The sequence below is a fragment of the Poromitra crassiceps genome, assembly GCF_964638095.1.
Source record: "Poromitra crassiceps genome assembly, chromosome: 6".
In the NCBI taxonomy this organism is placed as follows: Eukaryota; Metazoa; Chordata; class Actinopteri; order Beryciformes; family Melamphaidae; genus Poromitra; species Poromitra crassiceps.
The window spans coordinates 51,637,662-51,653,241 of record NC_139627.1 but is presented as its reverse complement, the minus strand read 5'-3'; the positions used below and the strand labels follow the sequence as shown (position 1 = coordinate 51,653,241).

The window sequence follows — 15,580 nt, the reverse complement described above, 5'->3', positions numbered from 1 at the left end:
AGCTAGCCTAATGTTTCCGTGGCATTTTGATTAACTTTATGATTTAATTCCTTTTGGAGCAAATGTTGGTTTTACAAATCTAACCTTGACGCTTTACGCTACGTTGTTTACTGGTATAGTGTGGGTAGGGCAGCCTGCTGTAACGTTCCATTTAATATAGCTCAGTGGTAACGTTAGCCTAGCTGCCTAGTCTCGTCTCTGTTAACTACCGTATATCCTTACAACAGCTAAGAAAGGAGCTTGTGAAGAACGAACAGCCCCACAGTCAAAGCATTTCTCTGAGATATCCATATAAAAATGTTTGTTGCTTTAATACCAAAAATAAAACCTCTGTTTATGTGACGCTAACGGCTAACCCGTTAGCGATTAGCTCATGGCTGGTGCTTGCGTACTAGGCCCCATCTTATAAAACACATTTCCTGGCAGTTGGACAACCTGGTAAGTTCTGAAAATATGTGTATATTATTGTGTTATTCCAGCTATCGTTATCGGTTGTTAAGTTATAGTAATATTAAGCCGATAAATAATGAAAAACAGCCGACTAGCAAAAGTGGCTAACGCTATTGCTAACGTAGCTGGAGTAACTACTAAAACACATATTTTCTGAACTTACTTCAGTCCCCAACCAACGTTAATTCCTCGCGTGCCTTTCTCAAAACAATGTTCTTTTTATTGCGGTCCATTGATATGTCTGGTAGCCAGCACAGCCACTCCGACCTCCAGGGAGCCACTACCCGTGCTAAGAGCCTCTGTCCCGGGCAGAGCCACCCAGACCTCCAGGCAGCGTTATATGATGAAAGCACAAAGCAGCACTGTGTCCTGTCTATGTAAAACTAACGCTAGTTCTATACTGTGAAGAGCCTGTCCAGCCAATGACGGCTTGAGACTGGCTGCCACAGCTGTCAATCATCCATTTTTATCCCTTTTTATATGTCAAATAACTACTTAAAAACAAACTGATCAGAAAAATGACCACTTGCACAGGCATTAGCATGATAATGACTATCTAAAATGATACAAACCACCTTTGGAAAAAAATTATCTGACGTATAGGCCTACTGTGATTATTTCGGTTTTGATTTTCCCATCCACTAACATGGGGAGGCGGGCCTTGTGACCTAATACTGGATTCAGCCGCCAGAGCGGCGATCTAACATGCAGCGGCTTCACTGAACCAGTCTGATGCCCAGTCCATATTATAATAGGTCCATGCCTCTGATGCGCAGCGCATCCATTCAAGTTTTTTCTCTTTTCTGCCTAAAGTCTCTGCCGGGCAGATTGAGATTCCACCAGGAAACCTTGCATTACGACCGTGAGGCACCGGAGCTGGTCGCAGCCTGTCTAGTGTTTTAGTGAACGTCTGTGTCCACCAGAGGCGTCCCCGAAGCGGCTCTCTGCTCTGCTCCACTAAACAAATCAGCCTGTGTATTTTCGCGTATTTTTTGCATCAAGCAGCACAGAGCAGATCAAACTGGGCAGGAATTCACGAGAATAATAAAATAAACATCCTGTCGATTTTCAAAATAAAACCTATACTGTATGTCAAGAGAGAAACAGTCACATTGAGGGGGGGGGGGGGAGTAGTGCGTAATTTAGCCTGCTTTCTATAATAATGCATCCCTCAATTACTTGAATGCTTCCATTATTTTGGTAGCTACTTGGTTTCAAATTAACTTAGTGAGTTAGTCTGACATTTTTGTATCAATTAACTAAATTCAGAAATGTTCAGGTTATGTTTCCATTGTTACATTGTAATTCAATCACAATGTTGTTGTTTTAGTAGACACCAATAAGGACTGTCCAGCAAAAGTAGTATAGTTATATATATATATATATATAATATATATATATAATATATATATATATATATATATATATATATATATATATATATATATATATATATATATATATATATAGGCTACATACCCCCACTTCTCCAGGGACCACTACACCACTGCTGACAACTACCTGTATGCACAGCGCACTGTAGCCTATTATGTTTTATCTTGTGTGTGTGTGTGTGTCTGTGAGTGTGTGTGTGTGTGTTCAAGATTCAAGAATCAAGATTTAAGATTTTTATTGTCACTCCATGGTACAAGTATCACGTGTGAAATTCTTGTACTGTGGACTCCTTTTACAACATAGTACAAATATAACAGGTCATATGAGTGCAAAAACAACAAGAGACACGACAAGCAATAAGGCAGTATAGTGATAAGACAAGTCAGAGACAGTGGCATATTCACTGCGCATAGGTGCACATGTCGTGTGCATACTTTAGTCGTGCTTAAACATTTTAAATTCGGCGTATTTGACATACAGGTGCAAATAGCATATTCCTTATTAAACATACAATTAAACTCGGCATTTTAAATTTGGCGTATTTGACATACAGGTGCAAATAGCATATTCCTTATTAAACATACAATTAAACGTGTGTGTGTGTGTGTGTGTGGGTGTGTGAGTGTGTGTGTGTCTGTGAGTGTGTGTGTGTGCGTGCGTGCGTGCACACTAAACAGAGACATGTAGTACACGAAACTGAAACTGTTATGTCTCATGTGATTCAATGTTTTTTATGCTCTTACATGTTTTTATGTTTGCACCTTCGACCACCTGAATTTCCCTCTGGGATAATAAAGTTTACCTTGACTTGACTACTACATGCCTCTTATCTGCACTTCTGTGTCGTTTCTAGATGTCATGCGGGGAGGGGGTGGTGGGCGGCAGGGGTGAGGAACAGACTATTCCCTGGAAGTGAGAGAGTTATGCAATCAGACGCAGCAAATATTTAGAGGATATGCAACTACCAATGTACAAAATAGATTGCATAACTCAGTACTAAGTTTATACACACAAGAAAATACACACTTTGATTATATTTTCTCTGTGACGCTGATTCAATCAGTAATCTCATGTCACTCTTTTTTGGAACTGACTAAAAGTTAAAAGGCGCTACTAACATATAGATGTGATCTCACTGATAATCCAGTATTTTTCAATCCTTGACAATGACATCACTCCCATGATAAGGCCGTATGATTGATTCCTGAAAAGCAACTTTTTTGATTATTATTATTTATTTTTTACAGGAATGACATGACCTTTAGGCAGGTTTCCTATGTCATTCCAAATCAGCCTTCGGGGGCCCCTAAAGGCCTGGGGCCGCAAGCAGTTGACTGCCTTGCCTGTTGACAAGCTCTGGTAACAATGTCTACTAGGGATGTTCGATATTGGCTTTTTTACCGATATCCGATATCCGATAATGTCCAACTCTTAATTTCCGATACCGATATCAACCGATACCGATATAAGCGGGCTTTTTTTCCACCAAAATTTCACGTAACAAGTTACATAATGTAGCTTAATGTAGCTGAAGAGTTTAATATATAATATGCATGTTGTGTTAAAGTTGTAAGTGTTAGAGAAGCGAGCTTGTGACCAGAAGGTCGTCGGTTCAATCCCCGGGACCGGCAGGATAAATCTGGGTGGGGAAAGTGAAAGGGCAGCGCTTGCCCCTCCCTCATTACCACCACTGAGGTGCCCTTGAGCAAGGCCCTTAACCCCAACCGCTCCAGTGGAGCTGTTCAGTAGCCAACAGATCAGACTGTGGTTGTACTGGTCAGCTTCCAGGTATGAATGTGTGTGTGAATGTGAACAGAGCACTCCTGAAAAAGAGAGCATTGCTCTCAGTGAGAGTCCCTCTGTATTAAAAAATATATATATATATCGGCATGAAAACCGATACCGATATTTTCCGATATCGATTTTTTATGCTAATATCGGCCGATAATATCGGTAGGCCGATAATATCGGACATCCCTAATGTCTACCAAATATATCTTGAATAGAAAACTAGAACGACCGCAACGCGGACTTATGCCTCTGCCATTAGTTCATTCTTGAGTCCAAATCGCCAGTTGAGGCAAATTGGAAGAAATTCCGTCAAAGCGCTCCTGTGATGTTGCGTTACAGAGCTTGGAAATTGGGTGTGTGAGGTCACAGTGACCTTGAACTTTGACCACCAAAATGTAATCAGTTCATCCTTGAGTCCAAGTGGACGTTTGAGGCCACGTTAACTAACAACAACAAAATGTGACACCATTGCTAACTGAATTTATTCAACTATCCCCCCACAGGCTATACCTACTAAAATAACAGCATTTAGTTATCTGCCTAATCAGTATCTGTTCCACTTGTTTTTTCCCACATCCTCTTTTTTCTCTTTCGTTTTGACATCCAGATATTTCATTTCCTTCATTCACTTCACTTTCAATTCAAGAGAAAACACGACTGATGCAAGTTTGACGGGAATGAGTCACATGTTGGTCTCGACCGAGTTTCAAGATGGAGACCAGTCACGTTACCTCATATCAGTCAAGTGTGACATCTGTTATGACGCGTGTCTCGTGACTCATCACCCCATCCTCAATAGCCAATCAGCCCCTGTATATATGACGTCCGCTATGACGTCGCTGCTGAGCCTATGACGTGGCAGTATATATAGCCATGGTCAGCGCGTCATCAGCCTCTTCCTGGCCGTTCACCTTAGTGGTGGCTGTACCTGGGCCGCTCGTCTTCTCTGGAGCTGTGTTTCGCCCCACCCACCTCCCCAGTACACCACCAACATCTTGACTCCTGAAGAATTCCATACGGGGATTCTCTATCCTAGACTGAGCAGATGCCATCCTCTCTCACCCCAAGAAGAGGGTCATCTTACCACGGAGTCATTACGGCAAAATTAGTTGCCATGCCATTGGGGGCGCCTGTAGCTCAGGAGGTAGAGCGGGTCGTCCACTAATCGCCTTGGATAAAAGAGGTCGGTGGTTCGATTCCTGCCTCCTCCAGTCTGCATGTTAAAGTGTCCTTGGGCAAGATACTGAACCCCAAATTGCTCCTGATGGTGTGCCAGCACCCTGCATGGTAGCCTGCCACCATCGGTGTATGAATGGGTGAATGTACCTACTGATTGTAAAGTGCTCTATATAAATGCAGGCCATTTACCATTTTCCATGCTATTTGTGAATAAAGCTTGCTTGTCAAATTTTACCCACTGGTCTCTCATGATTTAAATACATTCTCTTGAATTGAAAGTGAATTCACGTCATTCAAAATCGTCCAGGTCAGGGGATGACATGGAACCCCTTTAGGGAGGTTTAAATGCCATCGCAAATTGTCCATTGGTTGTTTAATGGAGAGGGGTTTGTGGTCACTGCGGTGAAGTAAAGTTTGTCAGCCATCAGGGGGCACTAACGGATTGGGGTCCGGAACGGATATAAGTGAATGTTTTCTAATACATAATTATACCAATCACCTACAGACTTTTCAGATTTGATTGCATGATTTTTTTTCTTTGTTGTGTTTGTGAGGGCCAGATTTTCTAGTATTCAATAAAATGTTTACCCCTAAACATAAAGCTACTACACTGATCAGATCCAATTGTATATAGGCTATCTATAAATCTATCTATATATAGATGATATATTTAAGCAATATATCACGAGAGCAAGTGTGTTGTGGTGAATATATATCCCCCTGATCAGTTGTTATCCCACGAGGCCGCAGGCCGAGTGGGATAACAACTGAGCAGGGGGATATATTCCACAACACACGCTGCTCGAGTGCTATATTGCTTTTATAAAAGGGTTCCAAGTATAATAATATAATAATAATAACACTATAAGTCCGACTGGCATGGTATTCTGAGAGTCAGTTGAAACACTACTGTAAGGCGGGACCTCTAGCAAGAAGATAGACGTGCGGGTGATTTGATTGGATCGTTCTGGAGACTGAAGTCGACATTGGCCAATCCTGGCGCTTGCCTGGACTTTTTACAAAGCCCGACACCAGAGCCATATGCCCACACCAAGTAACGTTACGTCTTATTTAGAAATGCGGGGTTAAGAGTGAGGGCGCACGAGAGAGGGGTTAAGACATTAGCCCGCGTCTATTCTTGTACAAAACATCATTTTCTGCGAAGTATTAGTAAAGTTATAAGCGAAGATCGATTCACAAGGATCTGAAAAGCTGTCTCCGCCATTTTGTTTTTGAGGTACTTTTAGTAAGAGAGTTGCGCCATCATGCGTCCGACTAGTGACCCTCCATACAGCAGATCAGGAGAAAGCTGTTTGGCTCGAGTGCAGCGCTGCCTTTTAGTAAGAGAGTTGCCATGGCAACCAATAACCCATGGCCATGGGTTATTGAACTCGGTTACTGGAATTATACAATGGCTGTGAACCAATCAGATTGCTTGATTTGAGAGAGCCATTTTATAATTAAGCAATATAGCATGAGAGCCAGTGTGTTGTGGCAAATATATTCCGCTGATCAGCTGTTATCCCACGAGGCCGCAGGCCAGAATGCGCATGGCATTCTGGTAGAGTCAGTTGAAACACTACTGTAAGGCAGGACCGCAAGAACGTGCGGGTGATTTGATTCGATCGTTCTGGAGACTGAAGTTGACATTGGCCAATCTTGGCGCTTGCTGAGAAGCTGAGAGCTTTCTGGAAAGCTCGACACGCAGCTCGAGCGCAGCGCTGCATTCTCAGCGCTTGCTGAGAAGCTGAGAGCTTTCTGCAAAGCCCGACACCAACTAACGTTACAGGGTTAAATGCGGGGTTAAATGCGGGGTTAACAGCCTTTTTTTTGCAAAGAAGACATTAGCCCGCGTCTATTCTTGTACAAAACATAATTTTCTGCGAAGTATTAGTAAAGTTATAAGCGAAGATCGATTCACAAGGATCTGACAGCTGTCTCCACCATTTGTTTTTTCTACATAAGGTAACCAAAGCCTTTTAGTAAGAGAGTTGCGTGGCCATGGGTTATGGTAAATGGCCTGCATTTATATAGCGCTTTTATCCAAAGCGCTTTACAATCAGTAGGTAGTCTACATTCACCCATTCATACACCGATGGCGGCAGGCTGCCACGCAGGGTGCCTACACACCATTGGGAGCAATTTGGGGTTCAGTATCTTGCCCAAGGACACTTCGACATGCAGACTGGAGGAGGCGGGAATCGAACCACCGACCTCCTTGATCCAAAGCGATTAGTGGACAACCCGCTCTACCTCCTGAGCTACAGCTGCCCCATGGGTTATGAGTTGCGTGGCCATGGGTTATTGGATTTATACGATGGCTGTGAACCAATCAGATTGCTTGATTTGAGAGAGCCGTTTTATAATGTATATTATAAAATGGCTCTCTCAAATCAAGCAATCTGATTGGTTCACAGCCATTGTATAATTCCAGTAACCCACTCCAATAACCCATGGCCACGCAACTCATAACCCATGGGGCAGCTGTAGCTCAGGAGGTAGAGCGGGTTGTCCACTAATCGCTTTGGATCAAGGAGGTCGGTGGTTCGATTCCCGCCTCCTCCAGTCTGCATGTCGAAGTGTCCTTGGGCAAGATACTGAACCCCAAATTGCTCCCAATGGTGTGTAGGCACCCTGCGTGGCAGCCTGCCGCCATCGGTGTATGAATGGGTGAATGTAGACTACCTACTGATTGTAAAGCGCTTTGGATAAAAGCGCTATATAAATGCAGGCCATTTACCATAACCCATGGCCACGCAACTCTCTTACTAAAAGGCTTTGGTTACCTTATGTAGAAAAAACAAATGGCGGAGACAGCTGTCAGATCCTTGTGAATCGATCTTCGCTTATAACTTTACTAATACTTCGCAGAAAATTATGTTTTGTACAAGAATAGACGCGGGCTAATGTCTTCTTTGCAAAAAAAAGGCTGTTAACCCCGCATTTAACCCCGCATTTAACCCTGTAACGTTAGTTGGTGTCGGGCTTTGCAGAAAGCTCTCAGCTTCTCAGCAAGCGCTGAGAATGCAGCGCTGCGCTCGAGCTGCGTGTCGAGCTTTCCAGAAAGCTCTCAGCTTCTCAGCAAGCGCCAAGATTGGCCAATGTCAACTTCAGTCTCCAGAACGATCGAATCAAATCACCCGCACGTTCTTGCGGTCCTGCCTTACAGTAGTGTTTCAACTGACTCTACCAGAATGCCATGCGCATTCTGGCCTGCGGCCTCGTGGGATAACAGCTGATCAGCGGAATATATTTGCCACAACACACTGGCTCTCATGCTATATTGCTTAATTATAAGATATCAAATTAGATCATATAAAACAATTAAGAGAATATATGATAATATGTGATATTTAGGTGATTGATTAAAAGACACAAAAACATTGGGTCAAACAGGGGTAAATAAATAGCCTATTTATTTTTGGGGTTACTGTGGGCGGCCAACTTACCTGTGGGTACTGTTAGTAGGAGTCATCTCTCTGTCCCAGTTTAACCCGGGCGTTTTGGGGTAGCCCTTCTTAGTTGCTGTGGACTATATTATTGCATGTTTTGAGTGCTGCTGTTTTTACAAAAACAATGATAGCTGCCCCCCTCTATTAATCTCTCATTCATGCTATAAAGCCCTAAAAATAATAATCATGGTATTGGTGATCAGAAATGCATGCAACATATTGGGTACCTGTGATCATCATTGGAGGGGGAGACTCACACTCTCTCTCACACACACACACACACACACACACACACACACACACACACACACACACACACACACACACACACACAGTCTATTAGAAGCTACTTGAATATTGGCGGGATGTATCCTTTATCTCACCCTGTTGTATCTTTGCTTTCGTCATGACACTATGAAAGAAGTAACACAAATTTCATGGAATAATAACAATTGCCACAATTTCACATCACAACATCCGTGGCTGTACCCCATCTAGCCACAACCCAGGGATGCCTGCGCCCGCGGTGGCCACACGCCGCACGTGGTCTGGGGCCGAATTTGCCCTTTTATGCTCTTATGTCTTTAGGTTTTGCACCTTCGACCACCTGAATTTCCCTATGGGATGATAAAGTTTACCTTGACTTTACTGTTACATGCCTCTTGTTTATCCGCAGTTCTGTGTCATTTCTAGATGTCATGGGGGGGGGGGACAGACTATTCGCTGGAAGAGCTTTGGCAGAAGTGAGAGTTATGCAATCAGAAGCAGGAAATTGAGAGGATATGCAACTACAAATGTCCAAAATAGATTGCATAACTCAGTATAAAGTTTATACACTTTGATATATATTTTCTGATTCAATCAGTAATCTCATATGTCACTATTTTTTGATGATATATTATACATTATAAGATATCAAATTAGATCATATAAAACAATTAAGAGAATATATGATAATATAATGTGATATTTAGGTGATTGATTAAAAGACACAAAAACATTGGGTCAAACAGGGGTAAATAAATAGCCTATTTATTTTTGGGGTTACTGTGGGCGGCCAACTTACCTGTGGCTACTGTTAGTTAGGGATGGGTACCGAACTCGGTACTTTTACAGGCACCGACCGAAAGTGGGCGGTACTACCGAGTATCAGTTCACATGACATGAAACGGTACCTCATTTCGGTACTTTTTTTTTTCTATTATAATTTAAAAATGTCGGTACTTGAACGCATCTCAGTGATACAAAGACAGCGAGCGAGATAGAAATTCCGACGCAAACTTGAAGGCAACACACACGAGGGTGGGTTACGTCATCACGTCACTGCCAAAACAAGCTGAAGAGAAGAAGATGGCCTCTCGCTTGCGGTCCAAAGTGTGGCACTGGCTACACTTCACAAAGATAGACTCAGACAACGCTCGCTGTAACATTTGCGATGCGAAGTGCAAAGCTGGCCAGGGGAACACCTCTAACTTGAGGAAACACTTGGTCAAGCATAAAATCTTTTTAAATGCGGAAGACTGTAAAGTGTTCGATAGCCTGAGGGTGGACGCTGCAGCCCCACCAGCAGCAAAGCACCTACAGCCAGCAGCTCCTCTGCTTCCTTTATTTAACGGACAGCGACGACGACGAAACTTCAAGTGTCGCAAGTGAGGCGTCGACTTCTTCAACATCAGGTAACGTCATTTAATTAGCTAACGTTAGCTGGATAGTTGTAGCTTATAGCTTAGCATGTTTAGTAGCGTAACTAGCGTTGCTAACGTTATTATTATCCTCAGTTCGTGTCACCGTGAGACGTGTTATTCAACGTTACACTCTTGCTTTCTTTGCTAGGCCACCGTGTGAGAGTCGCACAGGAGACACCCTTCACCCTGGCGAAGAAAGCAGCTTTACCCCGGCAGAAAGTAAATGAGTGCCACAGGGCCAGTGACTGCCTTCATTGTAAAAGGCATGTTGCCCTTCGCAACGGTGGAGTCTCCATGGTTCAGGTAAATTATTTATTTATGTATAAATGGGTGATAATGTGTGTGTGTGTGTGTGATATTCATAGAGTAAGCTAAGTTACTAACAATAGTTATTTTTATTGTCTATATATAGGGAGATGACAGGGACCCTGAACCCAAAATACTCCCCTCCCTCCAGAGACCTTCTCACAAACACACTTATTCCAGCTTGGTGTCGTGTTGAGAAGAAGAATGTGAAGGAGGAACTCAGGGCAGTTGACCATATTGCAGTGACCGCTGATGGATGGAGCAGACCATTACCATTTACCATAAGTAAACTCTTGGTTTGGGAGGGAAGAGGGAGGGAGGGAGGGAGGGAGGGGTTTTATTTTGTTGGGTGCTGCTGCTAAACAAAAAAAAATCTAAATAAAGAACAATGTTGAAATTGAGAAGTTTGGACTTATTTCTTTTAGAAACTGTACATTTTTGTTGTAGCAAAAAAAATTTTTTTTTTTTTTTTTTTTTTTTTTTACTCAAAAAAGTATCGAAAAAGGTACCGTTTTTGGTACCGTACCGAATTCCAGGTACCGGTACAGTACCGGTATCGATTCAAATGTGAACGGTACCCAACCCTACTGTTAGTAGGAGTCATCTCTCTGTCCCAGTTTAATGTGTGTAACCCGGGCGTTTTGGGGGTTGCCCTTCTTAGTTGCTGTGGACGTATTATTGCATGTTTTGAGTGCTGCTGTTTTTACAAAAACAATGATAGCTGCCCCCCTCTATTCATCTCTCATTCATGCTATAAAGCCCTAAAAATAATAATCATGGTATTGGTGATCAGAAATGCATGCAACATATTGGGTACCTGTGATCATCATTGGAGGGGGAGACTCACACTCACTCACACTCACACTCTCTCTCTCTCTCTCTCTCTCTCTCTCTCACACACACACACACACACACACACACACACACACACACACACACACACACACACACACACACACACACACACACACACACACACACACACAGTCTATTAGAGGCTCAAGATTCAAGATTTTTATTGTCACTCCATGGTACAAGTATCACGTGTGAAATTCTTGTGCTGTGGACTCCGTTTACAACATAGTACAAATATAACAGGGCATATGAGTGCAAAAACAACAAGAGACACAACAAGCAATAAGGCAGTATAGTGATAAGACAAGTCAGAGACAGTGGCATATTCACTGCACATAGGTGCACATGTCATGTGCATACTTTAGACGTGCTTAAACATTTTAAATTCGGCGTATTTGACATACAGGTGCAAATAGCATATTCCTTATTAACATACAATTAAACATTAGACATACGTTATGGTAGCAGCTACAGTGCGGTACAGTACGGCTACTACACTATTTGTGTATGTTAAGGAGTCTCGTGGCCTGCGGGAAGAAACTGTTCCTCAAGCGATTTGTGCGTGCTTTTGGAACCCTGTATCTTCTCCCTGAGGGTAACAGGGAGAACAGGCTGTTGTGGGGATGGTTTGTGTCTTTGATGATCTTCAGGGACCTCCTGAGGCACCGCTGTTTATACAGTTCATGCAGATCTGGCAACTCACATCCTGTTACGTGCTGGGCCGCGCGTCTCACTCTCCGTAGCGCCCTGCGGTCCATGGTGGTACAGGTCCCGTACCAGGTGGTGAAGCAGCCAGTCAGCAGGCTTTCAATGGTGCCTCTGTAGAAGTCCGTAAGGATTTCTGGCCTTAGCCCAAATTTCTCTCTCACACACACACACACACACACACACACACACACACACACACACACACACACACACACACACACACACACACACACAATTAGAGGCTACTTGAATATTGGGGGATGGATCCTTTATCTCACCCTGTTGTATCTTTGCTTTCATCATGACACTATACAAGAAGTAACACAAATTTCATGGAATAACAATTGCCACAATTTCACATCACAACATCCGTGGCTGTACCCCATCTAGCCACAACCCAGGGATGCCTGCGCCCGCGGTTGCCACACGCCGCACGTGGTCTGGGGCTGAATTTGCCCTTGTTTATGCGCTTATATGTTTTTAGGTTTTGCACCTTCAACCACCTGAATTTCCCTATGGGATAATAAAGTTTACCTTGACTTGACTGTTACCTCCAAACCAAGTCCAAACCATAGGATAACTGGTCATCACGCAGTAAACAAATAGCAGTCCACTTCAGTGTTTGGGTACGCTTGTGTTCACACTCGAATGGATATATTCCATCGATAGTCAAAAGTAAAAATCATAAAAAGTTAATAAAAAGAGTTAAGTGGTTTTCATCGGCGACGATATGCAATAAACAGTTTCACTTGCAGATAGGCCAGTGCTTGATTGAACCATCTTCACATGGTTATAAATATTAGGCAAAATATTCATAGTTAATAGTCATCAAAATAGTCACCTTCGTCTTTTGATTCTTTTGTAAAGACGAACTGACAAAAAGATTCAATCTTTTTCAACTCCAGACAGTGTATCATTTTGAGCTCACTGTTCACCGTCCTTTTTCACTTAACACTCTGCTCTTTGGACAGCTCCACACCAAAACATTCACTTCCGGGAGAAATTGTATTGGAAACCATTTTTCCAAGTAATACATTTTCCACATTCTCAAATCTCACCCATCTCTCCTTGCACACTGCACAGGAGAGACCAACCAGCCAGATTGAGCTGCTGAGGGACGTTGAGGATGCAGGCCTGTGTCAGCTGAGGTTTCCGTTCAGTTCAGGTTTCAGTTCAGTGTTTTTCACTACCAACATGTCGCTTTTCCTTCTTTCACTTCCATGTTTCCACCTGACGTGCAAGTTGCCCGCATCCTCCCGCTTCCGCGCACGGTAACCTTAATCACATTCACTGTACACATTTGCAGTTTAAATCTTTCCTCTTGTATTTTAGGGTCATTCAGTAAGCTTGCCTTAGCATGCAATATGCAATATCTAATCATCAGATTAGCACCTTATCTCTGGGGGAATATTCCACCGACACTAGGCTTTCCGTAATAGTTTAGATGAAGAAGTGATTTGTGAAGTCTGACTCAAGACCCGCCCTGCCTCTGATTTGTGGTTGAGTTTGTGTCGCCTAAGCGGCTAAACCAGTTTAAAATCTGGACCCCAAAGAACAACAAGAAGTAGTAAAGTACAAAAATATACAATGCTTTATTTAACTAATTAAAAGATAAAAGTTTAGGTGAGCACAGCACGTCATTAAGTCATCACATGAACAGTTTCAAAATCATTAGGGGAATTGCCACTGTATTAACCCCCCTGCAGCAACTTGTTACAAAGTGGTTTTAGCACAGCACACTCCAAAACTGGGTTTTAGATCCAGAAAGATTTATCATTTTAAGTCACTCGTATTTCCACTCCACTGCAATAAGGCAGGCACACTGCAAAAGAACCACTACAACCAGGATAATAACGGCAGACACACTGCACAGAAATTCACTTCACACTGCTAGGTTCCCAGCTAGCAATCTGCCGCTGCCTCTGGTGGCCCGCAATCGCATTTTGAGCGGCAGAGCGGCGGTGGCATTCCTTCAGCGGCCATCCAGCGGCCCACTGGAGGAACGCCGCTACCTTCACTCTGGCGGAATGCCGCTGGAGGGCTAGCAGCGGCAGGCCATCGGCAAGCCGCCAAGAATTTTCCCTCTCTAAGTACCACATCAGCGCTGGAGGGGCGCTGGTGTCTGGCCGTCGGCAGAAATCCTTGAAGATTATAAAAATCTTGAGACCCCACACACTACAGGACAGAGAGAGCCGATTTTTTAACATTTCAATCTTGGGACACACACACAATCGCGTCTGTTCAAACGCAACCCCACACACTAGAAGATTATGCCGAAGATTTACCTTGGAAGAAGGGCTCGACGTTAACTTTTAAAATGCCTATTCAGTGTGCGCACCGGGTGTAGTAGTAGTAATAATGATAATAATAATAATAATAATAATAATAATAATAATAATAATAATACATTTGTGTCATTTCGTTTTCTAAACAAATCTTATTTTTTGTTTTTATAATGCATTTGCACTGAAAGGATTTGTTTAACTAATATTTGCGCGGACAGCCGCGTCCATTCGGGGTGTAGGCCTACTGTGCACGGCCAGGCGAAAACCGTCTGCACAGGTGCCTTGTGGAGGGGGCGTCTGCTGATTTGACTCACTTTTCCGTGCGGACACTGCCGATGCGGGAAGCATATGAGACCTAAGCGCTTGTTGTAGGCTACATGCTTTGCAGTATAGCATTAGTTTTCCGTCCCGTTCAAAGACGCACGGGTATTTCACCTCGATGACAATTTCCTCGTTCTTTGTTTCTGTGCGGGGCTGCGGACGGACCAGATTATTTTGCGAAAAACTGTAATGGAAACGCAGCTACTACTGGCTCTCTGCTCAAGATGCAATCGCCTGTCGGGTTGTAAATATCTAACATGTTAGATATGCCCGATTGACAATCGGGAAGAGGCAGTCTTCCCGATTGTGAATCTTTGAACTCCACACACTACAGGATCTTTTGGGAAGATTATCTGCCCGACGCGCATCAAATCGGGAGCACCCCCGAGAAAATCGGGAGGGGGGAATCTTGACCATAATCTTGCAAATTATCCTGTAGTGTGGGGTAGGCATAACGTCCAGCCAGAGGGCCGCGGGCCCCAGCTTTGGACTCCCCAGTGAGCTCCAGGCAGTGAGGGTCCATGCCTGGGTGTTGTGGTGCACTGGGCCTGGGGACCCCGACTTGGTGACCGGCGTCCAGCCAGAGGGCCGCGGGCCCCAGCTTTGGACTCCCCAGTGAGCTCCAGGCAGTGAGGGTCCATGCCTGGGTGTTGTATCCCGCCCAGGGGTGCACTGGGCCTGGGGACCCCGACTTGGTCCTCGGCGTCGAGCCTGAGGGCCGCGGGCCCCAGCTTTGGACTCCCCAGTGAGCTCCAGGCAGTGAGGGTCCAAGTAAAAAAGTACAGGCTCTGAAATGTACTCAAAGAGTAAAAGTAAAAAGTATTTTTACCAGATGTTTCTGTGCAAGGCTAACTGAACCTCACGTCATATTAATAATATAATTTGAAGACTATTGAACTTAAAATATCTCCTACAAACATGTGTTTATACATCTTAAAACTCTACTTTGATTAATAATATGTGCTGTGGTTTTTCCACAAAAACAGTCAAATTATCCCATTAAAATCCTTAAAATTACATCTATTCCTCCATCATTAATATTTCCAGGATATATAATTATGCAAATAGTTAATTACAAAAGTTTAACTGTTGGATATACTGTAGGTGTCTCCTACTTTATGGAAGCCTCCAGAGCACATACACTGAGATTCAA

At 43.5% G+C, this 15,580-nt stretch overlaps 2 protein-coding genes and 1 long non-coding RNA gene across 3 annotated transcripts in view; 1 reads left to right on the top strand and 2 right to left on the bottom strand.

Annotated features, from left to right (window-relative positions):
• The window catches only part of LOC310777967 (ATP-binding cassette sub-family C member 12-like), a gene marked incomplete at both ends in the record, with an annotated part of 450,252 nt that overhangs the window by 58,257 nt on the left and 376,415 nt on the right, over positions 1–15,580 (bottom strand). The gene's annotated exons all lie outside the window — the stretch shown is intronic.
• Positions 1–15,580, bottom strand: part of LOC310778756 (uncharacterized protein) — a gene marked incomplete at its 3' end in the record, with an annotated part of 111,486 nt that overhangs the window by 18,200 nt on the left and 77,706 nt on the right. The gene's annotated exons all lie outside the window — the stretch shown is intronic.
• LOC310779039 lies at positions 9,621–10,517 on the top strand. The gene is made up of 3 exons (XR_014552800.1): positions 9,621–9,943; positions 10,101–10,255; positions 10,365–10,517. It is a non-coding gene; the product is annotated as an uncharacterized lncRNA (long non-coding RNA).